The sequence below is a fragment of the Notamacropus eugenii genome, chromosome 1, assembly GCF_028372415.1.
Source record: "Notamacropus eugenii isolate mMacEug1 chromosome 1, mMacEug1.pri_v2, whole genome shotgun sequence".
Taxonomy (NCBI): Eukaryota; Metazoa; Chordata; class Mammalia; order Diprotodontia; family Macropodidae; genus Notamacropus; species Notamacropus eugenii.
Window position 1 is genome coordinate 230,695,315 of NC_092872.1, and position 25,747 is coordinate 230,721,061.

At 40.1% G+C, this 25,747-nt stretch overlaps 1 long non-coding RNA gene across 3 annotated transcripts in view; it reads left to right on the top strand.

Moving 5' to 3' along the window:
* The window catches only part of LOC140517127 (uncharacterized), a 191,456-nt gene that overhangs the window by 122,865 nt on the left and 42,844 nt on the right, over positions 1 to 25,747 (top strand). For 2 of the 3 annotated variants that reach the window (XR_011971482.1, XR_011971484.1), the window contains exons 5-9: positions 418 to 617; positions 12,308 to 12,523; positions 15,435 to 15,563; positions 16,378 to 16,566; positions 17,763 to 21,197. This is a non-coding gene — a long non-coding RNA (uncharacterized lncRNA). The remainder of the gene's footprint in view (positions 1 to 417; positions 618 to 12,307; positions 12,524 to 15,434; positions 15,564 to 16,377; positions 16,567 to 17,762; positions 21,198 to 25,747) is intronic. The other variant, XR_011971483.1, reaches the window with a different exon arrangement.

Here is a 25,747-nt window from a genome sequence, read left to right on the forward strand (position 1 = left end):
GGTGGAATCAAAATTATAAATAGAGGAAATTACAGTAGAAAGATCATTGGATTTAGAGTAAGAGGGAATCTGTCTTCAAATTCTATTTCCATTACTAACTTTCTGATCTTAGGAAAGTCACTTAGACTACATGAGAGTCATTTTCTATGATGATAAAAAAAAGGATGCTAAAAATAAATGAATAAATAAAGAAACAAGGGTCAAGTCCTTGGTGTTGAGGACTGCCTTCACATAGGAGTATCACGTGAGATGAGTCTTAAAGGACAGGCGTATAATTAATAGGCAAGATAGCAGCAGAGAGGAAGGCAAAATAAACAAAAAGTCCCGATTTAGAGGGAGAAAGGTTCAGAATTGGGGAATCCCTTAACAAGTCCATTCCCTGGCAATCCAAGTAATTAGACATATTTATTTTTTCAGGAAGAGGAATACTCAGACACCAAACAACCTTCAAGATATACCATGGGAGCCATGATACTGGACAAGAGATAAAGATTAAATTGTAATTTAGCTGGGACTGATGGAAAAAAGGACTGAGGAAACATGACAGTCATCTTCAAATATTTGAAAGTTTGTCTTGTGGAAGAGAGGATTCACCCTAGTCTACCAGGCTCAAGAAGGTAGAATTAGATTCCCAGAGTAAAAAACTGCTGAGAAACAGATTTTGGCTTGATATGAGGGGATAAAAACAACAACAAAAAACAAATAGCAAATTTCCTACCAGTCATTGCTGTCTGCAGATGGAATGGATTGCCTCAGAAAGTGGTGATCCCCTCATTCCTGGAGAACGTCAAACAGAGACTAGAAAACCATCAATCAGGGAGGTTGTAAAGTACCTTGTGAAGATATCTGTTAGGTCAGATCAAGGGTATGATAGTAAATGTTTAACAATCAGGGTTTTAGGCGAGGAAATATATGTATGCACATACATATACACACACACTTTTGAGCTTAATCTTAAGTCTAGAAAATCAACTTAAAAAATCAAGTTCTAATTTACAGAGATTGCTGATTTCTGAGGCTTACATACTCAATGCTATTTATTTAATAATAAAACTGGCTCTTTCAAATGACCTCTGAGGTCTGTCCTTCTACTGAAACCACAACCCTTATACTCCAGTGGTGCCTACCTGTCAGTGCATGCTAAAAATACAAAGAGATTCTTGAATATGTGCACAAATTGCATTCATTCTCTCACCCCACAGTGGAATAGGAACTCCTGGAGGGACAGTGTTTTGTTTTGTTTTGTTTTTTTAGACCAGCACTTTACACATGGTAGGGGCTTAACTAGTATTTGTTGAATTGAATTGGATAGTGTGATTTCAAAAGTGTGAAGGGATGTTCCTTCTAGTAGTCTCACCTGAGCTCAGATCAAAACCTCTGAGCTCAATAATACTATTCTTAAGATTCCATAGACTCCTAGGACTTAGGAAGGACTGCAAGAAGTTCATCCTCTGGCATCAGGAATGGAGGTACCTTAACTATTCCGATGAATCCTGGAAAAATGAATCTATTATTTCTTCAGGAATATGCATATGCACACACACACATTTGTGTGTGTATGTGTGTTTGTGTGTGTGTTTGTGGGGAACAGTAGAGGTTTTGAACAGTTTATTAAATAGTCTCCAAAGACTCTTTGGTATGAAATTACTCCAGAAAAAAAATCAATATTTTGATGATCTAAGTGTAAATGATTCAAAAACATATGGATCACATTTCCCACCCATACACATGGTTTTTAAAAATTAACAGGGAAATTGCTTAGGGCAAAAACGTGTTTATAATTTTATTGATCCCAAAGCATTTGGAAAAGATGCTCCAGAAATCAGAGTGATGCATGTGTTTGGACCACTGATGGTGGCTTCATTTTCCTGCATCTCTGTCTGCAAAGAATCCATAAAGAAGGGTCTCCAAGAAGCTCTGGAATGGTGTCTAGTCTTAGGTACATAAGCTTGTGGGAAGAGAAAGCTTTCTATGGTATTTTATTTTTGTGAAACCTCCAGAACTAATTTCAAAATGACTTGGTTTTGGCAAACCTATGAGGTGTTAACTCAAACCTGAGTATATTTCAAGGGAAATTTAATTTAAAAAATGCTTTCCTAGTTAGCTAGAAGATTGTACTGAGCAATAAAGATTCTTGTTTAAAAGTCATTAAATGAGACAAAAAAATGCAAAACCAGGTTCAGCATGACCAATATGCAAATGACACCTCTCTTCTCCTGCTCCCCTCTCAAACCTCTAGGCCCCCCTGGCCCTAGTTGTGGCCTCGAATGCCAAAAACAAAATGAAAACGTCCCCAGCCACTCACAGACAATTTTGTCAAAACTCTTCAATGCTCACTCCCCTACTGCCAACTCTCCCTGTCACAGGATCTGGTAAGACCTACAGCTGATCTGCCCCACTCTGGAGGGCATGCTTCAAGAATATGGAGTGGGAGTGGGGAACCTGCAGCCTCAAAGGTCATATGTGGCCCTCTAGGTCCTCATGTATGGTTTAGTGGCTCTTTGACTGAATCCAAACTTCACAGAGCAAAGCTTGGTTTTAGTCAAAGAACCACACTCAAGGACCTAGAGGGTCACATGTGACTTCAAGGCCACAGGGTCCCCACCTCTGGGAAAGGCTCAAGGTCAAGTTCCAATAGTCGAGACAGTGAAAGCATCATCTCTCCCCTAACTTTCACCCCTGAACAGATGAGCTTGGCTCTCCTTATGAAAGTCTGAGTATGTATCTGCTTCAGGGAGTATGATTTGAGGTCCCCTGAAGCCTCCTCACTATTGCTGGCAAAATATCTGATCTGTCACATTGCCTGAAATTCCCACTACCAGAATCCTTAACCTGTGGCCCATAACTCTGTTTTTAGAAAGTCCCCACAGGATATAGCTTGCCTAGGAAGAGTAATGTGACTTATTGGCAACCATTAACCCTTTAGTAGCAGGATAGATTGGAAAGAGCTCAAGTCCTTTGTCTCTTCATCTATAAAATCAAGCGATTGGATCAGCTGTCCTCTGAAGTCTCTTCCTACTTGGACAGTCTGCACTCTTGAAGTCCTGCAGGGTCTGAGGTCCAGTCTGAGAAAGTGTACTGGAAAACCACAGTGCTCCAGGGTTTATGATACACTGCTCCAGGAAGGCCAGAGGCAGAGGGTAGGGGAAGGAAGGGTTTATTTCCCCAGGAAGGAAGGGTTGATTTCCCCAGCTCCTTCACATGGGTAGAGACTGGGGTTGGAGGGACCAAGAAGGGGAAAGGATTGGATACCTTTAAGCCTGGATGGAGGGAACCAGAGATGTAGAACTGAGCTTTAGAGAGTGAGAAGCTGCCTGTAGGTGGAGGATGGTCCAACTTGACTTAGGTTTCTAGCAATGGCCAGGACCCTCTCTCTAGCTGAGGTTTCTAAATGTTCTAACCTGGTCTTCCATGGTCTTTTGCTTTCACTACACCCCATTCCCCAACCATCTCTAGACTAAGAGAGGAAACAAATTACTCAGGACTCAGGATAGCAAAGTACTACAAATTCTCATATTCAGGTCCGTCTGGATCCAGCTCAAATCCTACTTCATCTCTGAATTTTTTTAAAGGTATAGGCATTTATTTAATACCTACAAAAGAAATATGAAGTAAGACCAAAGACTTGGTGCAATTGGAGCAAGATTCAATAACAACTTACAACTGTTACAATCTGCTGAGAGGCTTATATTTAGAGCACATCAAACTTCAAGCAGTTGGGGAGACTGCTGAGTGGGTATTTTACATTTCTCCTCAGCTTTTCACTTGCTTTCCTTAAAGTTCATGTCTTCTGATCAGTTAGATCAGGGGCTTGGATGCTTTCCCTGGTTCTCGGTTAACTTCTCTCATTGAGAATCTCACAGGGATCTTTATGTATGGTCTAGTGGCCCTATTTTTATTTGATTTGATGCCCCTGGACCAGAGATTTGATGCCCCTGGACTTCTGAGATTATATCTGTGGTTCTGAGATCATTTCCACCAGAATAGTTAGAAAGATATTATTGAATGTTGTGTTAAAATCTAGGTAAATACCATCAGCAACATTTCCATTCAATTCTTTTAATAACTCTCTTTCGTGATGCCATCTTTTTCTAGGTGTTCATTGACTATCTCTTGAAGAATATATTCTAGAATTCTGTAAGAAATTGATGATCTGCTTCTAGTTTTCAGAATCTATTTTCTCTCCCTCCCTCCCTTCCTCCTTCTCTCTCTCTCTCTCTCTCTCTCTCTCTCTCTCTCTCTCTCTCTCTCTCTCTCTCTCTCTCTCCCTGTCTCTCTCTCTCTCTGTCTCTCTGTCTCCCTCTCTCTGTCTCTGTCTCCCTCTCAAAATTAGGACAAGTTGACTTTCTCCAATGCCATGTGAACTGTTCTATTCTTTGACGTCCTTTCAAGATTATTGACAAAAAGTGTCTCAATGATCCCTTGATCTTGGAGTGTGGTACTGGATGTAGGTGATGTAGTAGATATATCACTGAGATTGGAGTCAGGAAAATTTGAGTTCATATCCTGCCCCAGACACTTACTGATTGTATGACCCTGGGCAAATCATTTAACGCTGAGGTTAAGAGTCTCAGATTTCTCACCTGTAAAATGGGGATAATAACAGTACTTGTTCAATAAAATTGTTATGAGGATTAAATGAGATTTGATATGAGTATATAGAAGCCTTAAAGTGTTATATAAAAATAATCATCATCATTATCTTCATAGGTTTGTCTATACCAGGTGACTTGAATTCATCAAGAGCGGGGATACTCTTACTCTTGCTTTACTTATGTTACTAACTCCCTCTTAGTTATTTTTGGTCTGGCCTATTTAGTCCAAAGATTATTCTCCTTGGAAGATAAAACAAATACAAAACAAAACGTGAACATATCTGGTCATGATCATTGTCCCACCCACCCCAACATATAGGTTCTTTCCCTTGTTTCATTCTATCCTCACCTCCCCAATATAGTTTAAAATGCCCTATTTGTTTCCCTTGTTACTCTTAGCTTTTCTTGCTAGTCTTGGCTCATTCTGAACTCTAATACTCTTGATAATAATATTATTACAACCATTGGGCCATTTTATATTCATTCTTTATTACATGCCTTTTCTTCTCTCTTCTGTATTTGTCTTGTAAAAATCTGAAATGGTTGGTGGCTTCCCTGTGTTTCCCCCCAGTCCCTTTAGACAACTCCTCCCTTTCCTCTTCATCAGACTTGTTTTCTTTGTATTTTCAGAATTTCATTCCTGATAGCTTCCCAACCTGAGCTTCCTTCTTCTTATCTACGCTTTCTCTGAAACCTTTGAAATCTCTCCTAAAATCTAAGGTCCCTGTCAGACTGTATCTGCATTTCTTCTACCCTATCATAAAGTTTAAGATGGAGGGGTCATTTCTCTATGAGATTCCCATCATTTCCATCCTATCAGCCCATTTCCCCCGTTGGTGAGACAGACATTCAGAATGGAATTTGACCTTGTTTCCTCCACCTTTTGAAAGATGAAATTGTCATTAAGAGAAGTTAAATAAATTATCAGATGCAGGGGAGGTAAAATGAAAGCTAGTTCCTTCAAGGACACATCCTCATTGAACTCCTCCCACCAAGAGTGAATGGACACACACACACGCACACACACACACACACAAAGAGAGAGAGAGAGAGAGAGAGAGAGAGAGAGAGAGAGAGAGAGAGAGAGAGAGAGAGAGAGAGAAAGAGAGACAGAGAGACAGAGATATACACAGAGACACACACAGGGAGAGACAGAGAATTGGAGTCACCCATCACTGCAATATTAAGTCTCTGTGACAGGATTGTGATGTTTCCTGAGTGCCTCAGCTATTTCCTATTTCCGTCTAGGTGACCTGAGGTATATCCTGATGACAATATCTCTTTTGGTTATTGATCGTCTGCTCTCCCTCTCTGGTTCCTGCATTTCCTCACTTGAATATGTGTATGGCATATTTAAATATGCAGTATTGCTTATTCCTTCCCTCTCCACCCACATTTACCTATCCTATTTCTTTCAAATAAGGAATACACTACCAGAGCTACAGGTCTCATCCCACAAAGTCTCAGGGAAAACATTCCATTTCCTAATTTAATGTACTTCTACAAGTCAAGCCCTGTGCTTAGAAAGTATTCTTTCCTCATCTCCACCTTTCGGAAGACTTTTTAAAACCCAGCACCCATTTTCTCCATCAAACCTTTGCTGAGCCCTCCATTCCTTCCTTCTCTCTATCTTTCTCTGTCCTCCCCCTCTGTCTCCCTTTCTCTCTGTCTCTGTCTTTCTCTCTCTCCCTTTTCCTCAATACATTTTTTTAAACTTATGTGTACACTTGATGTATCTTTCCCAGTAGAATATAAGCTCATTGAGGGATTGGATAGCCAATGATTACCATTTCCTGAACATGGCTGAGTCTAAGACTTACTCATTGATTCAAGACATGAATTTATTCCTCTCCATCTCATTGATCTCTCCCTTCTCTGAATGTTTATTGTTACAATACTACAGGGTAGCATATAATGCTACAATATAATGATACAATGCAATATATTGCCATACAACACAGTACTATACAATACAACAGAGTAGCAGAGGGACACAGAGGATCATGGATTAGACTAGGAAAGGCATGAGCTCATATCCCACCTCTGATATTCAGCCCTGTGAACATCTGCATTAACTTTGTTATTCAACAAGCACCTCCTTTGTAACAATCACTTTGGTAGATATGGGAGAGATAAAAAGTGTAGCTAAACTGTAATTCCTTCTGTCAAGGAGTTTAGTAAGGGGAAATACTACATATGTACTGATTAGTATGTTACATGGTATTCCATTAGACACCTCCATCAGTTAGAACAGACAAGGATAAGATTAGAGGATTTTAGAACTGGAGGGGACTTCTGAGACCTATTCTTTTCTCTCTTTGGTCTCTTATTTGGTGGCCTCATTATCATCTCTACACACATGACCCCAAGATCTATATATCTAGAGACAATCTTGCTCCTGAGATCCGGTCCAGAATCACTGACCGCTTGTTGGACATTTCAAACTGGATGTCCTAAGAAACATCTCAATCTCAGCATATCCAAAACAGAAGGCATGCCCTCCACCCATAAAACCATCTGTCTTCCAAGCTTTCATATTTCTGTTGAGGGTACCATCATCCTTCTAGATACTCAGGATTGCAACCTTAGTGTTACCGACTTCTCCCTCTCCCTCATTTCACTCATTGCCACCATATCTAAACAGCTGCCAAATCTTATTTCTCCCTCCACTAAAGCTATGACATTTATCCTCATTTTTCCATACTTGCCATTATCCCTCTAGTTCAGATCTTCATCACCTCTATTTTGGATTATTGTAATAGACTCCTGTTTGGTCTCCTTGACTCAAAACTTGCCCCACACATAGCTGCCAGAGGGACTTCCCTAAAGGACGGGACTGACTGTGTCATGCTCAATTACCTCTAGCCTCAAACATAAATTCTCCAACATTTGAGATTTAAAGACTTTCATAACCTAGTCCCAACACAAACTGCACCTATCTAGTATTGCCCTTCTTCACATAAACCACACTGGCACACTTCACATACTCTGTGTCATGATTAAACTGGTTTTCTTACTGTGCCCACATATGTGATTCTACTTTTTCTCTTTCTATGCCTTTGTATATTTTTTCTCCATGCCTGGAATCCTCTCCCTCCTCACCTCTGTCTCTTAGAATTCCTAAGTAGCCTTTAAAACAATTCAAAAACCAACTTCTACACAATTTTTTTCTGATTCTTCCACTTGCTAGTGCCTTTCCTGTAAAAATTACCTTCTATCTATTTTAAATTTATTTTATTTTTAATTTATGGAATAAGTCAAGCATTTCTATAACAGTAAAGTAAAAAAAGATGATTGCACATGAGACTGAAAATCTATTACATACAACTTACTATTTCTATAAAATATATAATAAAGTTGTCATGTAATTTTTTCCCTTTTTTCTTCCTCTCCCTTACCCTAGAGATGGTTACCATTGTCTACTTTCTATGCATTCTGAATATAACTATATCCCTATTCTGTATATTTCCATATATGTTTACATATAAGTATATGTCCTTTGACAGAATGTAGACTCCTTAAAGGCAGAATTTCTTTTTCCTTTTTTTTTCTGCTTTTTGCTTTCTCTTCCTAGCATCCAACATAGAATTAGGTACTTTTTTGTTGTTGTTCAGTTGTTTGTCATGTCCAAATCTTTGTGACCCCTTCTGGGGTTTTCTTGGCAAAGATACTAGAGTGGTTTGCCATTTCCTTCTGTAGCTCATTTTACAGATGAGGACACTGAGGCAAACAGGGTTAAGTGACTTGGCCAGGGTCACATAGCTAGTAAGTATCTGAGGTTAGATTTGAACTCAGGTCTTCCCAACTCCAGGCCTGGCATTCTATCCACTGTTCCACCTAGCTATACCTGTACCACCTAGCTGTACTTACCAGGCACTTAATGAATACTTATGGATTAATTGATCCATTCATACAGACTAATATCCCAACTTTACAACTAAGGAAACTGAGACCCAGAGATAGGTGCTAAGCCATTTCACCAAGGTCATAGAATTGATAAGTTGCCAAAACAGGAAGTGAACACAGAACATCTGTTCTTCTGACTCCCAATTCATTATGTGTTTTCTACACTGTACATTTTGTTTTTCTATCACTGTGGGAGGTGGGGGTGATGTCTGTCCCCAAGACTCTTTCAGGGGCTCTGTGAGATCAAAACTATTTTCATAATAATACCAAGATGTCACTTGTCAAATCCCAAACTCCTCCCCTTTCCAACTACTTATCTGTGTGTGACCAGATTTTCTTCTTCTATTTCAATCAAAGCAACATATTGAATTCAGAAGCCAGACATGAGGATCCTACTGGCTTCTTTTAAGCCACGCATTAAAATGATTTGGAAATATATGTAAAACGATGGTATTCTTCTCACTAAATTTTATTTTTGTTTTGGAACAGAGAGATTTTTTTTCATGAAAATATGTTATTTATGTTAACATGAAATAGGTTTATTATTATTTTAAAATAAATGAATAAATATTTTTTAAAATTATCCATTTTAATTTCTAATAGGGTAAAAACCAGTAGATATAATTCACACAAACAAAAACTCTTGGGTGTCCTCAGTCATATTTAAGGGTATAAAGGGGCCTGAGATAAAAAAGTTTGAGAACTTCCCCTCTCTATCTTACCATGTCTGTGGTATGCAATCTGCCATCATAGACCAGTACCTAGTAAAATTCCAGTTACAGGGCAGCAGCTCAATGCATATTTTCTGGATGAACGTATGGATGAATAAATGCTGTTAAATATGTATGTCAACCTTGGGCAACTTCCTTAAGCGCACAGGAAGGTCTTATACTTTGCTCCTATTATCCACAATGTCAAGCAGAGAATTGTATGCACAGTTTTGGTTGACTAATTATGCACTGCCCTGCCTAGACACAAGAAGTGGGAGAAGCGTTAATTCTCTCATTTGATGAGAGGCAATATGGAGTAATGGAAAATCTATGGACCAAATCTCATTTCTGGCTTTTTGGCTCTATGATTTTAGACAAGTTTGTGGTGCCTTAGTTTTCTCATCTATAAAGTAGGGCTAATGAGACTTATGTTTCCTGAATCATAGGGTTGGGATGAGAAATCGGGCTTTGTAGATCCTACCTGCAGTGATGTGTTTGTTGGAAGGCAAGCAGACTATATAGCCAAGAAACCATATGGTTAAAAGGCTCCAGGACCAACAGTCACTTGGACACAGACTTCATCTCAGCCTGTTTGCTGATAAGCACTTGACAACGTAAACATCAACGTTCTGGAGGTCACCCCTCTATTTAAACAGGGGAACTAGAATGGCAGAGGTTGGCCACCATCAACCTCATCATCTCCATAGCAATGTCATTAACTGATTTAAAACCCTCAGGGACAGATGGCAATCCACTCACCTGAATCCTTTTTAGAGATTGTAGGGATGGAGATTGGTAGGTGATTTTGTAAATGGGCTCTCCCAAACTCTATGGTTGAGCAAGGAATCAGGATTTCTGGGTTCTAGTACCTTCTAAAAGTTATGTGGGATGCATTCAGGGAAGACTAGTGCCTTAGGCATGAACATTTACCAAGCCTTTTTCAGGGCTGCTACCTGATCCACCCAACTCTCACTGTAGCATGTGCAGCAGCCACACCCTAGTAAACATTTTGGCAGATGAGCTAAATCAGGTTAAGGGTAACTGAGGGGTTCCAAACCTGTGATAAGTTAGGAGAGGATCTACTCCAAGGATATAAAGATTTCCCCTTAGTAGAATAGGTGGATGAGAACAATTTATTCGAACAGCTATGATGGAGGCTGGAGCAGGTGCTGTGGAGCACTTAGAGTGTGGTTAGAATCAAAGACACCAAGGTCATCCACAGCATCTGGAGCCATCACTAGCCCTCTTGAGTCTGTCCTGCCACTGGACAGTGATGACTCTGGAAGAGTGAGGCTGATGACTTTGTGCAACTCTGCTTCACTTAATCCAATTTGTGAATGAATCAAAAGACATCACCCATAAAAGTTTACCATTTTTTTTTACCATGTGACCTTAAGCCAAGTCTTGCCCTCATCTGTCATATGAGGGGATTGGACTAGCTTTCCTTTCATCCAAATTCTAAAATGTGGCCATTTCACAGAATTGTGGATTTTCATCTGTAAAGGCCCTCAGAAGTCATTGAGTCTAGCCCTCTCGTTTTACAGATGAGGACACTGAGACATAGAGAGGTTCACTTGCTCAGAGCCATGCAGTCGGTTATTGTTTGAGGCAGAATTTGAACCCTGGCCTTCTGGAAACCAAGTCCAACTGCTTATCTTTACACCACCCTTCTAACTCTGAAGTTTTGTCTAAGGCTAAGCAGTATGCTGGAGGGAGCAGTTTAGACATAATCACATGTTTCCCATGAACTCTTATTTCATATTCGTAAAGCACAGATCTGATCAGGTCTCTCCCCTCCTCAAGAAGCTTCAATGGCTCCATGTTACCTCTAGGATAATGTATAAACTCCTATGTTTGGCATTTTTCAATCGCTTCATACTGTGGCTCCAGCCTAATTTTCTAGGCTCATTTTATGGGACCCACTTCATGCATTCTGTGATGAGCTGAACTGGTGTATTTGGTGTTCTCCATACATGACCTTCCATTTCCTGCTTCTGGAATGCCCCTCCTCCTCCCCTCCGCCTCTTGCAATTTCTTACTTTCTGTCAAGGCTTATCTCAAGTGCCATACCCTAAAAGGCCTTCCCTGGACCCCACAGGTGCCTTCCAGTGCTCTTCCCTTCCCTCCCCCAAATGGCTTTGTATTTAGGCTTCCGAAGATTTAGAACTGGAATCAGATTTAGGAGATGACAAATTCAATCCCTTCAATTTAAATATGAAGAAATGATGTTCTAGAGAAGTTGAGACATGTTTAGTTTTGGGTGGGGTGGGGTGCTGTAGAGCCCAGAGTGCTGGGCTTGGAGTTAGAAAGAGCTGAGTTCAAATCCTGCCTCAGACTCTTACTAATTGGGTTACCTGGACACGTCACTTAACCTCTGTCTGCCTCAGCATCTTCATTTGTAAAATGGGGATGATAATAGCACCTCCCTCCTAGGGCTGTTGTGAGGATCAAATGAAAGAATATCTGTAAAGTGATTGGTAAAGTGTCTGGCACATAGTAGGTACTTAATAAATTTTTGTTTCCTTCCTTGCCCAGCATCATATAGTTAGTGTCTATGAAAGGATTAGAACCTAGATCTTTCTGACCACAAGTTTAATGCTTTATCTCAAACTCTGTGTGTGTGTATATATATATGCAAACACATATAACATACATATACACATCTATATACACGTAAGCATATGATGAGTATAAACAGTACATGAACAGATACATACATACATGTGTGATACATACACACGTGTGTATACATACACATACATATACAGATATTCACATTCTGTGAGCAAATGATACATGGGTAATTAAGTAAATATAATATGCAAATCTATAGACAAACATTAGCACACATATATATAGATGCATATATATAATTCCACATACATATATGGATATACATACCTCTATGTATATAGGCTGTTTTACAAATAAAATTATGATTTTTATAATTATCAATAACGCATACTATCATATCAACATATTAATGACATAGAATTGTTAATAATTATTACGTATAAGTACAGTATACTATCTTACTTAAATACTTAAATACATTACTTAAATAAATACACGTAAATAATTGCTTCCTGTCTGCAGGGACAGTGTGTGAATAACCTAAGGCTTAACCCAGAGGGCTCAGAAAAGCGGGAGAGGGAAAGAATCTGTGATTTCATTGATAAGAAGAACTCCTGCTTAAGGAGACTCCCTCTGCCCATTGGCATCAGCAGCTTTTCTGCCACTCATAGTCTGCAAGATTTGCTTAAAGCATGGAGCGGCTACGTGTCTTGCGTATGGAATCATTATGTGTCAGAGGTAAAATTTGAACTCAGGTCTTCCTGGCTTCAAGGCCAACTCTCTATGTTATTATTACACCACGCTGCCATTCTGAGGTACATGGTAATTGCTAGTATATTCTTGTTGTTTTAAGTATCCCCACATGATTTGTGTTCCTGGTAGCCTGAGGCTGAGCTCTGAGATCTAGCCTCTCAAGGTGCTCTAGCAAGGTCCTGCCTTCAACACCCTGGCAGCTGATGGGCCCTGCAGTCAATGAGCTCTGTTGGGGGTGAGCAGGGAGGGACCCTGCTGGCTCAAACACCGTTCAGCTTGGAAACCCCAAGAGTCTCCCAGCTAACAAAGAAGCTACTCCACTGCTCATTAATTTGCAGAATAGTGTGTAATAATAAAATGCTCTTTAAAGCCAGGACGTGGTGTGAGTGACTGCTTTTTAAAGTCTTAATAAGGATCATTAACTGCTTATGAAAAGGTTTTATAAACATTTGTTAAACTCTCAGAGTAGCAACTGCTGATGTTTCATGCTCCCCAAGATACCAGGGACAGAAGGAAGCAGCTCAGAGACTCTGCCTGGCTCACAAACTGACTGATCCCCCAAGTCCTTAATCTGAAGGATTCCTGCTAGGAAGTGATATCCATAAGTAGCCATTTTGAATACCCTCCTGACCCTGGGCTTCTGTGAGGGATGGTTTCTTCCAGTTTCTCTCTCTTTCTTTGTTGTTGGAGAGGGAATCAAGACCCTTGGGAACAATTTAGATGGAGATATGGGGAGAACTTCCTAGTGCCAGTAGTTTGGGAACAGTGTCCTAGAGTGTGGGAGGAACTGTCCAAGTTTGTTGTGTCTTGGGTGAAATCCCAATAGAGTTCTCTTGGAGAGCCTAACAGAGAAGCTATTTGCCTATGCTGATTGATCCTATTTTTTTCAAAGCCTAGTTCTGAGCCAAAAGATTGTAAGCCCAAAGGTTCTGAATCTCAGTATTCTAAGCCTCATCATTCTAAGCTTAACAGTATCCATAACAATATCAATTTTCCCCCTTTCCCCCTTCTAGTCCCTGACTTGGCTATGACCTGAAGCAACCTAGCCTACTGCATATCCTACTTAGGAAATCCCATTCTGGAAAGATTTCCTCATTCTCTTGCGCAGCTCTAGAGGACTGCCCTGACGAGTATTGGAACTCTCTGGTCTGGCCCCCAGAGGAGCTGCTGAAGTATTCTGAGCTCTGCCTCTGACATGTCAGACAGACAAAGGAAATCCAGTGCTGTTCTTAGATCCAAAATCAAATGAAGGCAGCTGTTAGGTCTTCACAGCTGTTGGATGGGATGATGGGCTTGGTGGATAAAAAGAAATTCATAGCACCTTCCGATTTTTTTCTAGGTAATAATTTGAGCTACAGTTCTGAGTATCTGGTCCTGGGTAGTAAACCCTTGAGTCTTTTAGGGAAACAAATAAATTAAATCCTGAAGCTTAAGGTGATGCAGTCTTCTCCTCTAACTGCTGGAATTAGGGTTAGATACAAGAATTTCATGATAGATTGACTGAAAATTGAAATGGGTCCTCAAAGGAAGTTGAGGGACTTCTTTTCCTGGGGGTGGATGGGTCATAAAGTTGGAAGAGACTCACAGAAGTTATCTAATGCTTCATAAGATTATTCTCTTATTATTATTATCTTCAAAGAAATAGTCCTAGTGACTTAGGATCATAGATTGTGTGTGTGTGTGTGTGTGTGTATGTGTTTATGTATGTATATAATGTCTGGCCCTACATACCTTGGGTCTATGTCTATAACTGCATGATTTTAACAATTCACTTGTGTAAAGGAGAGGAATATAAAGTAAGTTTGAAAAAGAGGGAGCCACACTCTTCACAATGGCTTTAAACCTGAAGCCTAGATGTATGTAGTTTTATTGTGGAAAGAATTAGGTACCAGTAAAGGTTCATGAGTGGGAACCAACATGATTAGATCTGTGCTTTAGGAAGATTACTTTGGTAGCTGTGTGGAGGATGGTTTGGGATAGGGAAAATGTCTCTGTGAGTGTGTATCTCTATTTTTTAAAAGTTGGGTAATCTTTTTCTTTTTGGAACCTTATGGATGATAGTCTAGAGAATCAGTCTGGGAGGGTTTATTCTTTTTTGCCCAAGGCCTCAGGTTGGGCGCCTCAGTTCCTCACTCTTTGCCTTGGGGAGTCATAGTTGAACAGGGGCCTCAGGGTTGATAAGAGGGTCTGAAGGAATGATAATTTGATCAGAATGTTCTTAATAACTCTTCCCTGGGGCTGAAACATTTTGGACAGCTTTGTGTCAGTGTGGGCCCCTTTTCATTCCTTGCTAGCTTTGGCAAACCACCCTAAATTGTCCTTCCAGGAACCATTTCCCCATACCACCCCGCCTTCTTCTTTATCTCCACCCCTTCTCCAGAAATTCTCTCCCCCCTCACACCACAACCCATTATCTCAACCCTTGCTCCAATAGAACTTTCTGACTTATCACAATTCCCCTCTTTATCTCCCCAGAGTACTGTGGGCTCAACACCATCTTCTCTCCAATCCCAAGAAAACTCAATTAGAAACCCACAAATAAATAGCACATCGAATTTAAACATATGTGTAAAACATAAATGTCTGATCCCAACCAAAAATTTTCTGCAGAACTAGTTGGGGTAAAGGGGAGCAGGGAGGCTGTGATAGAAGGAGAAGTGGACGAGCTTGGAAGTGAGATTCAGACTGGGAGATAGGAGTGTGCTGGGGATCAGAATGCTGACCAGGGCCCAGGTGGTCTGCAGCATGGCAGTCACTCATAGAAAGATGCCTGAAAGGAGAATGTCCACCATATGCTAAAATGTTTAGCACTATCTCTATGCCTCTTCACTTTTACCCAAATTCTCTTCCTGACTCCCCTATATCTGATGATAATGTCATCTCTTCAATCCCCCAGGCTTGGCACCTTGGAGTTGTCTCTGATTAGAAGCAGCAGAATGTTGTGGATGAAATATTGAACATGGAGTCTAGGAAAGATGGGAGTTTGTCATCCAACTTTAGACATTTACTGGTTGGATAATTTTGAGTAAGTTATTCAACCTCTCTATCTCAACTTCCTCTGTACCTACTTTAAAAGGTTGTTATGAGGCTCAAATGAAGCCTCCTAACCTCCTTCCCACCCCAGGTCAGGAAGGAAGGACCTTGCCCTTTCTTCTGATTTTTCTATTCCCATCCCACCTACTCATGCTGCTTGGATGAGCTGGGAGTCATGAACTATAGTCTTTCTAGTAAGATGAAGGATGACCAGGACTTACCTTCTCTACCCTGTATCCTTAGGTCCCCATACCTTTACCACTATTCCCTCCAGTCTACTAAGGACCTCTGGCTTTGCCCTTCCATAACTGCATTCTCTTACATGTACCTTTCCCAGTTGAATCTTCTTTCCACTAGACTGTGGATAGGGCTGGGCTAAATGTCCATCTTCTTCGTGAGGTGTTTCTTGCTCCCATTGACCCATCCCTTCTACCTGCTAAAGCCTTCTCCTCAAAATCACCTTAGCTCTCTTTGGTACACATGCATCTATCTATGTGGTGCCTCCTCTGACTAAACTCTATCCTCTGTGAGAGTAACCATTATCCCACTTTTGTCTTTGCAAGTAGGACCAAAAAGAATACATATTGATCGGTCGATTAAGGCAGTGATGCCAGGATAGGATTAGGGAGGCTGTTTGGGCCTCATGTTCACTCAGGTTCCCACTCCCTGTGGAGGTGTAGAGTCTGAGGATTTGTGTAGACCAGACTTGTCATTTTACATGATGTTATGATGTTTGTGAAATGTTATGATGCTTGAGAAACCCTAAAATGCTATATCAGCATCAGCTATTGATATTATTTTTACAGATGGAGAAGAGGCTTGGTGACTTTTCCAAAGCTGCACAAAGATTCGGGAGCAGAGACAATTCTATGAAACAGATCTTATGAGGTTCAGTCTCAGTTTCCTCTTGTGAAAATGGAGGAGCTGGATTCTCTGGATCATTTAAAGCCCCTTCCAAATCTAGATATGTGATACAATAATAGAGGAAAAATATGGTAAGTTGAAAAATATATGTACTTGTTTTTATGCTCATGGGCTAATAGTGTATCTGTGTATGTGTTACTGTGTCTCTGTGTGTATTTTTGTGTTTTAATGTGTGACATTTTTAGGATGATTTGTTGCTTGTGTTTCTTTTTAATGTGTTAGCGTGTGTGTGTAGATAATGAAATAGGGGGAAAAGGAATCATACACTACTTGAGGCTTCTACTATAGAACTACTTTGTTGCCTCATTTATTTGGATTTATTTCAATATTTCCCTTGTTCAATAAGACAAGCATGATCAAACTCAGGCCTCTCTTATTGGAGCTGGACATCCTCCTCAGGAATATCTGGGAAGAATTATAAAGATTTAAAAACAAAACAACAACAATGACAAAAACTCTAGCCACCTCCCTCTGCTCTACTTTCCCCTTAAGGGAAAAAAATATGGATTGGAGATTTTTTTTTTAGATGCCCTATTTCCTTGAAGCTCTGTTGGTCATTTGTCTAGCGTCTCATGAGAGCTGTGAATTTACAACTCCTTACGGCTCTGATTCTTGGGAAGTAGCTTGAGGGAGAAAGATGGTAGAATTTCATACTTGCTAATTTAAAACAATAACAATTGTTAGCAAGTCAGAAAGTAGTCCCATTAAATCAACTGGATTCTATTGAACAAGTCCAATAGGATGAAATTGACTCCTCAAAATCAGATTTCAGAATGGTTAATGATGGGTACATGGTAAGAGGTGGCTTGAACATTCAGCTAATATGTTTAAGCTGTTGTCATCTTGTGGAATGATTCCATCTTGTCTGGAACTAACAGGATTTTTTGCTGAAGTGGGTCAATCTGGGAAAGAGTTACTAAGTCTTGTGCTGACAGCTATTTTTTGAGGGTACAAATTTGTTTTTTCCTGTATGCTTTTGATTTTTTTAAAAAAAGGTAATGTCCTTTTAGACTTCTTTATAGAAGTCAAAATCAGAAAAAAAGAGGTAAGAGGTCCATGGGTCAGAGGTCCACTTTGGTCAGAACCCATCTCTAGCATTGTGTTTGATTCTGGATGCCTCATGTTTAAAGGGACACTGACAAACTGCATTGAGTTCAGAGGGGTAGTGATTTGGAAATGAAGTCGTTTGAGAATGGATTGAATTAAGTAGAAATGTTCAGCTCACAGGAAGGAAGAAATCTAAGAGCTATTGTTGAACATTTCACAGAATCGTAGGATCTCGGCATTGGAAGGCATCTCTGAAGTTATGTGGTCCATCCTATGCTGCACCTCCCTCTCCCCCCGCCCCAAAAAGGGAAAAAAAAGAACCTCCACTAGAACACATTGGACTGGTGCCATCCAGCCTTCATCTGAAAACCTTCCCTGAAGAGGAACCCATTCCCTCCTCAGTCCGCCCATTCCTCTTTGGGACAGCTTGAATGGTTAGGAAGTTTTTCCCAACATGAAGCCTACATTTATTTCTTGACAATTCTCATCTAATATTCCCAGTTCTGCCCTCTGGGGCAAAATAGAAGAAGTCTAATTGTTCTTCCTAAGAGACCTTTCCACATACTTGAAGATGGCTATCAAATCCCTCCTGAGTCATCTCCAGGCAATAAAATCTCCACTTCCCTCAAATGAACCTCATTTGGCATGAACTCAAGGGCCTCTACCACCCTAGTGGCCCCTCTCCTACAACTACTCCAGCTTGTCCTTTCTAAACTGCCTAGAATTGGACAAGTCTCCAGAAGCAGTCTGATTAGGATAGAATGCAGTGAAACTGTCACCTTCATGAAGAATCTTAGAATCTTTTTTTACACTACTCCAGGTAGCCAAAGATCACTCTGGATGCCATATTACAACATTAGTTTATAATCCCCTACTGCTCCTGGATCACTCCCCCCATCCCCAATTTTTAGAATACATATTAGTTTCCTTTTCTTTTTTTTTGAGAGGCAAGAAGGGGTGCCTGATCTGCCAAGGGTTATACAGTAAGTAAGTGTCTGAGAACAGATTCTAACTCAAGTTTTCCTGACTTCAGGCCAGTGCTCTATCCACTGCAACACCTAGCTTCCCCAACATACTGGTTTCTGAAAAAAGCTGAACTAGGTCCAATGGATAGAAGTTATAGGGAGGGCGTATTTCAGCTCAGTAGAAGAAAGAAACTTCTACTTGAATTGTCCCACAAGGAAATAGCAAATTTCCCATCACCAAAGATCTTTAAGGAGAGGTTGGATGACCACTCAATGTTTTAGAAAGGATTGCTGAATTGAAGAATAGGTTGGATGAGATCATTTCAAATGTATCATCTAACTCTTACCAAATATCACAATTACCAAGAAATGGCAAATGCTTTCTAGGTAGCATAGTAGATAGAGGGACTGGTCTCCAAGTCAGGAAGACCATTGTTCAAATATTGCCTTATGCTTTTTAATAGTTGAGTGACTCCTGGCAAATTACTTGACTTACATTTTCTTCATCTTCATTCTTCATATGAGGAGCTGAATTTGATGGTCCCTATTGTTCCATTGATCTCTAAATTTATTATTCCATGACTTCAGGACTGTCCTTCCTTTAATTCAGCATGGGCTAATTTCTCTCAGTTCCTTCTCTCAATTCCAATGTGAATCTTTTTTAGGAGACATCAGGTCATGGCAGCATAGATTTAATCCTGGAATGAATCTGAACTAGGGGCCATGGCCCTGTGTGAATTTGGGTCTTGCAACTAAGACTACTAACTGAACCTTGCTAGATTTAGGTCAAGAATGCATGTTAATGATAACATTGTACCTTATAGTTTTATAGTATTTTATATATTGAGAAAATGTTCTTATTATATTAATGACCAATATAAAACCTGAGCTTATATTAACATCCAATTTTATATATGGGACCAAAGATTCTCATTTTCTTTATTAATACGTAGGGTTTTTTTTCCCCTTTTTATTTCCTCTTTCAGGACAGAACTGACAATGAGACATTCTTCTCAATCTTGCCTGGGACCCCACCTAACTGGGAGAGCTTATTTCTGATTAAAGAGTAAAGAGAATCTAATTTAGGTGAATTCTGGCCCATTGTGTTCAACTTAAGTGGTCTGGGTGGAGATGAGTTTTCTCATCCAAGACCCCTGACCTGAGCAGAGTCACATTTCTCCTACCCCCTTATTAGAAAAAAGCCTACCTCTTTTTATGATACCCATCCTCTCATTAATTGTTAACCAATCAGAGTTGCTTTTCACCCTCAGTGTATTTAAACATTAAACAGTTTCCATGAGAGCTCTTTGGTTTTGAGAGAACCACTGACCTTAATTTATTATCTGCTAGTCTAATTAATAAATTGATTATTAATGACCCAGAAACTAGGTCTCTTGAACTTTTCATTCATCTCAATATATAAATATGTTTTTTGTATATGCTTATGTTGAAGCATAAATATGTTGATGCACTTTTTTTCTTCAAAAGTTTGTATACATCGCTTTCATGTTCTATATCACCTTCATTTCTGAATGTATCTCTGGCCCAGAAAGCCATCCCTCATAAGAAAGAGTAAAAATATCAAGAAGACCAGTGTCACTGGGTCATCTGGAGTGTGTTGGAGAGAAGCAAAGTGTAAGAAGACTTGGATAAGAGGGAAGAGGCAACATAATAAAGGGCTTGTAAAGTCAAATGGAAAAGTTTTTATTTGATTCTGGAGTTAATGGGAAGCCACTGGAAGGAAGGAATGACTCAGTAAGACCTTCACTTTAGGGAGATAAATTTGACAGGTGAGGTAGATAAAGGACAGGAGTTCAGAGTGACTTGCATGAGGGAACTCAAGTCTATGGCAATAGTCCAGGCATGAAGTGATGGTCTGGATTAGCATGGTGGATATGTGAGTAGAGAGAAGGGGAGGATAAAAGAGATGTCACGGAATGACAGACCTTGGCAATAGATTGGATAGAAAGGGTGAGCTAGAGTAAGGAATTAAGAATAGCAGCCTGGGCAACTGGGAGGATGGTGATGCCCTTGGCAGTAATAAAGAATTTTAGCAGAAGAGAAGATTTTACGGGAAATATAATGAGTTCTGTTTTGGACTGCTTGAGTTGATGTCGTCGATGTGTCATCTAGTTGGTAATATGAGACTGGAGGTGAAGAGGGAGGTTAGGGCTGGAGAAATAAATCTGAATATCATCCACATAGATATAAAAATTGAATCCAAGGATGTTGATGAGAATATCAAGTGAGATAATATAAGGGAGTAGTGTCAAATTCAAAGAGAAACAGAGGCCACTAAATGGTGCAAAGGAATTCCTGAGGGACACATATTGACTTAGTTTTTTTTAAATTGTCTTTTCAGCTCTAAATTCTCTCCTTCCCTCTACTCCTCCCCCTCCCATTGAGAAAGCAACAGATACTATATTGACTTAGTTTTAAAATGTATAGCTATTAATATTTTGTTGTATTTTTGTTTATTTTGTTAAATATTTCCCAATTTAATCTGTTTTGGGCTGCACTCAGGAGTGTCGTGAGCTACATAGACCACATGTTTGACTCCTCTGATATATAGAGAGAAGAGAAGGAAAGAAAGCCCAGGACAAGAGGAGAGAGCCTTGGGGGAATGCTGGAAGTTAATAGATGTGACCTGGATGAAGATTCAGCAAAGGATACTGAAAAGGAGAGATCAGGTAGGTAGGAGGAAAAAAAAAAAAGAGAGAGCAGTGTCATGAAAACCTAGAAAGGAGAGTATTCATGATAACAAGATGATCAATATGGCCAAAGACTGCATAGATGCCAAGAAGGATGAGGATTGAGATAAAGCCATTTGATTTGGCCATTACATCATCGCTAACTTTGGGGAGAACAATGGATGTTGAGGATGGGGTTGGAAGCCAGACTGGAAGGGCAGCAGCTGGAGGATGAGGGGAGAGAAAGGGAAGGCACTGATTATATACAGCTTTCTCAAGGAACTTAGCAACAAGTTGAAGAGATGTTGGACAATCGCTATCAGGGATGGTCAGATCAAGTGAGGATGTTTTAAGGATAGCGGGGTGTGATGATGTTTGTAGCAGTGGGGAAGGATAGAGATTTTGAAGAATAGAGAGAGACTGAAGGTGAGAGAGGGATCTTCTGGAGAAGATGGAATGGAATGACAAACCCTAATCGTTAATATTGTTCTGAACAGCCTCAGTGTTCAGTCCTGGAGTGGACTGTGTCAGAGGGAGTGTTGTATGTAGCAGAATAAGCTCTGGATTTGTAGGCTCCTGGGCTGATACTTAACTGTGTGATTATGGGCAAGGCCCTCAGTATCCCTACTTGTAAAATGAGCTGGTTGAACTTGAGGATCTCCGAGGTTATTTCTGGCTCCCAATCCTATGAGGCCATGAGTTCAAAGTGGATTGAGAAGAACTTGTTCCACCATATCAGGTTCCCTGGGAGACAGGAGGAGAGATTTGTACGAAAGTAATGAACTGGCTAGGCAACTAGGTGGCACAGTGGCTAAAACCCAGGACCTGAAGTCAGGAAGACTCTTCTCCCTGAGTTCAAATCTGGCCTCAAACACTTAGTAGCTGTGTGACCCTGGGGATGTTACTTATTCCATTTGCCTCTGTTTCCTCATCTGTAAAATTAACTGGAGAAGGAAATGGCAAACCATACCAAGAAAACACCAAATGGAGTCAGAATGAGTCTGAAATGACTGAGCAACAAGTGAACTGGATAGTGAAGCTAACTCCAAAGCAATGGCTTTGTATTTGGTGAGGAGGGGGACATAGCAATAGAAGTAGATCTAAAAAGACACGTCACTAAGAGAAAAAAAATTCCAGCCTGATGATTCAAATGTCACTTCTAACTATGCCATTGAGAAGCATTTACCTGTTTCTCCTTGAACACCTCAGAATAATAAATAGCCTCCTTTTTCCCAGGCTAGCTTTCTCTGCTGGCTCTCTTCCTTTGAATCCAAATCCCATCCCTGTTTGGGCCTTCATGCTAAGGGGTGGGATGAGGTAGAGGGAGGTGGAAGAAGAATTTGAATGAACCTTTAGCCTTAACTGTGGAAAGGGTCAAGACTTTCACTACTCTTACAGTTACCACCCTGCTCAAGTCAAGGACCAAATAAATCTATTAAACCATGAAGAAAAAGAGAGGTGGGGGGGGGGCAGGGGGAAAGAAGGAATGATGTGGGAATGAAAAGTATGGTTTTGTTTCGGTCTGTTATCACAAAGCCTACTGAGTTGAATATTCTGACCTAACAATCAAAACATGTCATAATTACAAACAGACCCTTTGAAAGCAACAAGAGTATATGGGGAGAACATGATAAATACTTGCTGATCTCAGCAGCTCCTGCAGGCCAGATCAATTCTTCTGTCACTTTGGTGTTCAGATTCTCTTACTGAACTGCTCAAATTCTTCTCTGAGACCTGCTAGCTTGATGCACTCTAACTTTGAAAAAGCGAACCACTGAGAAGCTAAGATCAGGTTCAGATAGAGCTCACTCCAACTCTGTCTTGTTCCTGCACTGTCCTCAATGCAGAAGACAATGGTTTGAAATTTAAAATTTTTGACTGAAAGAAAAATAAATGGAAGGCAATTGAGTTTTGATCTGGGAAAGTTCCCACACCATTACACCTGCTTTCTTCTCTTAACCACTCATTCCTACAAATACATCTACTATAGTCAGAGAGCTGTTATGCTTCTACACATTGGGGTGCCAGGTCCAGAAGAAGTCACATAAGTGGTGCCAGGAAGGGGTCAGGACAGCAAAGTGATATGCATTGTTGGAGTTAAATGGCAGAAAAAAATAGCAGAAGCTAAACTTCTGGTTTCAGAGAGACCTGAGAAGATTTGAGTAGATTGCTTTAGTCAAGTGAACAGAAGAAAAATTTACATGACGATAATGTTGTAAAGACAAATAACTTCAAAAGCTTTAATGCCAATCAACAATCCACCAAATGACCAAGCATGATAGAGGATTGGTGAAGTTTGCTACGTACCTTATGACAGAGACAGAGGTGAAGGACTCAGGGTGCAGACTGATCCATATGTTTTTGGACATGCCCAGTATGGGAATTTGTTTTGCTTGACTTTACACATTGGTTGCAAGAATTTTGGTGTTTCTGTTTGTGGGAAAGCAAAACATCTATTTTTGCTCATTGAGAAAAATTAAATTTATAAAAGAATATAAGCACTTTGAAAATAAGAATTATTTTATGTTTGTCTTTGTATCCATAATGCCTGGCATGGTCCCCAACATATGCTAGATGCTTAATAATTTCTTGTTCATTGATTGTTAAAGGAGCAGTATTCTGGGGATAACTTTTTAATTATTTCTCTTTCTATATGTTGTATTACCCTTAAAGAGCTTCTGTAGGCAAAAGGTAGACTGAAAATGGTTTCTTGTCCACTCTTTAGCCCCTGGTGTTCAAATGTTAATCAAATGTCTGGAACTAAAAAAGAAAAGATAACTGGTTGAACAAAATGAAATAAGTAAACTCACCATTGGCTTGTTCAGTCTCTATTAGCAAGGGTGCCCCCATCTAGTCTAACTATTTTTTTTTTGTTGTTCAGTCTTTTCAGTCATGTCTGACTCTTCATGACCCCATTTGGGATTTTCTTGACAAAGATGCTGAAGTGACTTGCCATTTCTTTCTTCAACTTGTTTTATAGATGAGAGAACTGAGGCAAAATGAGAAAAGTGATTTGTCCACATCACACAACTAAAGCTAGATTTGAACTCAGGAAGATGAGTTTTTCCAACTCTAAGGGCAGCACTCTCTCCACTGCACCACCTAGCTGCCCAACTCCTTCTTTTACAAATGAGAAAACAAAGACTGGGGAAGCTGAGAACCCAAGAAGGTTAGGTTACATGTCCAAAGTCAGATGAGAAGTGTCAGAGGTAGGGTTTGAATCCAGGTCCTCTTACTCTAAGACGAGTGCTCTTTCCACTTAATCACATTTTATGGATGCTATTTTAGAAAACTTTACAATCACTTTCTGATGTGTTATTCCCTCTGCCCCATTGAACCTACTGTGAAATAGAGAAAAAGTAATGAAACCACCCTATCAAGCGACCATGCTTGACACACAGCATTTTTTTACTTGTAATCCCAATCTCTCCACCTTCACAAAGTTGGATGTGGGTTTCTTCCTCTGTTCTTAGGTACCAAGAGCATTCCCCTGAATTCAGAGGAAAGCAGGGTATTTGATGTCTTCCTTGCCACCCCATCCCCCCAAGATTTGATACTTTACAGCTGAAGGTCACCACCAGCAAAGAACTTCATTGTTGCTCTGATCTAGCGTTCTCTCCCCATGCTCCAAGGAGTCTGAAGGACTCCATTTCCATTCATTCCATTCTACCACTGCTTGGTCCTTCACAATGCTGCCCAAACAGGCTTCCTTAAAGATTGAGTCATGTTCTCTCTGAAAAGCTTGAGTGGCTCACTACTGAATAGAGAATAACATTTGAAGTTCTATGTCTGGCATGCCAGACCCTCCACAATGCTCTCTTTCCAGATTTATGTTGCGTTATTCCTTTTAATGCTCTCTACACTTCTGCCAAACTGAACTATTCTCTGCCTTAAGAACTTGCTGTGAGATTTCCTACTTCTATACATTTGCTCAAGCTGTTCCCAATGTTTGGAATGTCTTCCTTCCTCTTTCACCACAAGAAGACCACTCAAAGTCTAACTCAAATGTAATCTTCTCCATGAAGCACTTTATGATTTCTCTCAGATCCTCATGACTTTTCTCCCAAACTTTACATGGTACTTTGTTTTGTACTCCTCTAATAGTGTAAGGAAGAAGGGAACAAGTATTTATTAAGTGCCTTTTGTGTGGCAGGCATTGTGCTAAGCACCTGACAAATATCTCATTTGGTCCTATTGTTATCTCCATTTTACAGTTGAGGAAATTGAGGCAAAAAAAGATTAAGTGACTTGCCCAAGGCCACATAACTAGTAAGTGTCTGAGGACACATTTGAACCTAGATCTTCTTAATGCCCTGGAAGGCTCCTTTTTCTGAGTTCAAATCCAGCCTCAGACACTTATTTGCTGTGTGACCCTAGACAATCACTTAACCTCTGTCTGCCTCAGTTCCCTCATTTGTTAAATAAGCTGAGAAAGAAATGGCAAACCACTTCAGTGTCTTCACCAAGAAAATCCCAAATGTGGTCATGAAAAGTTGGATGTGACTGAAAATGATTGAACAACAACAACTAATACATGTCTTATTGTGTAC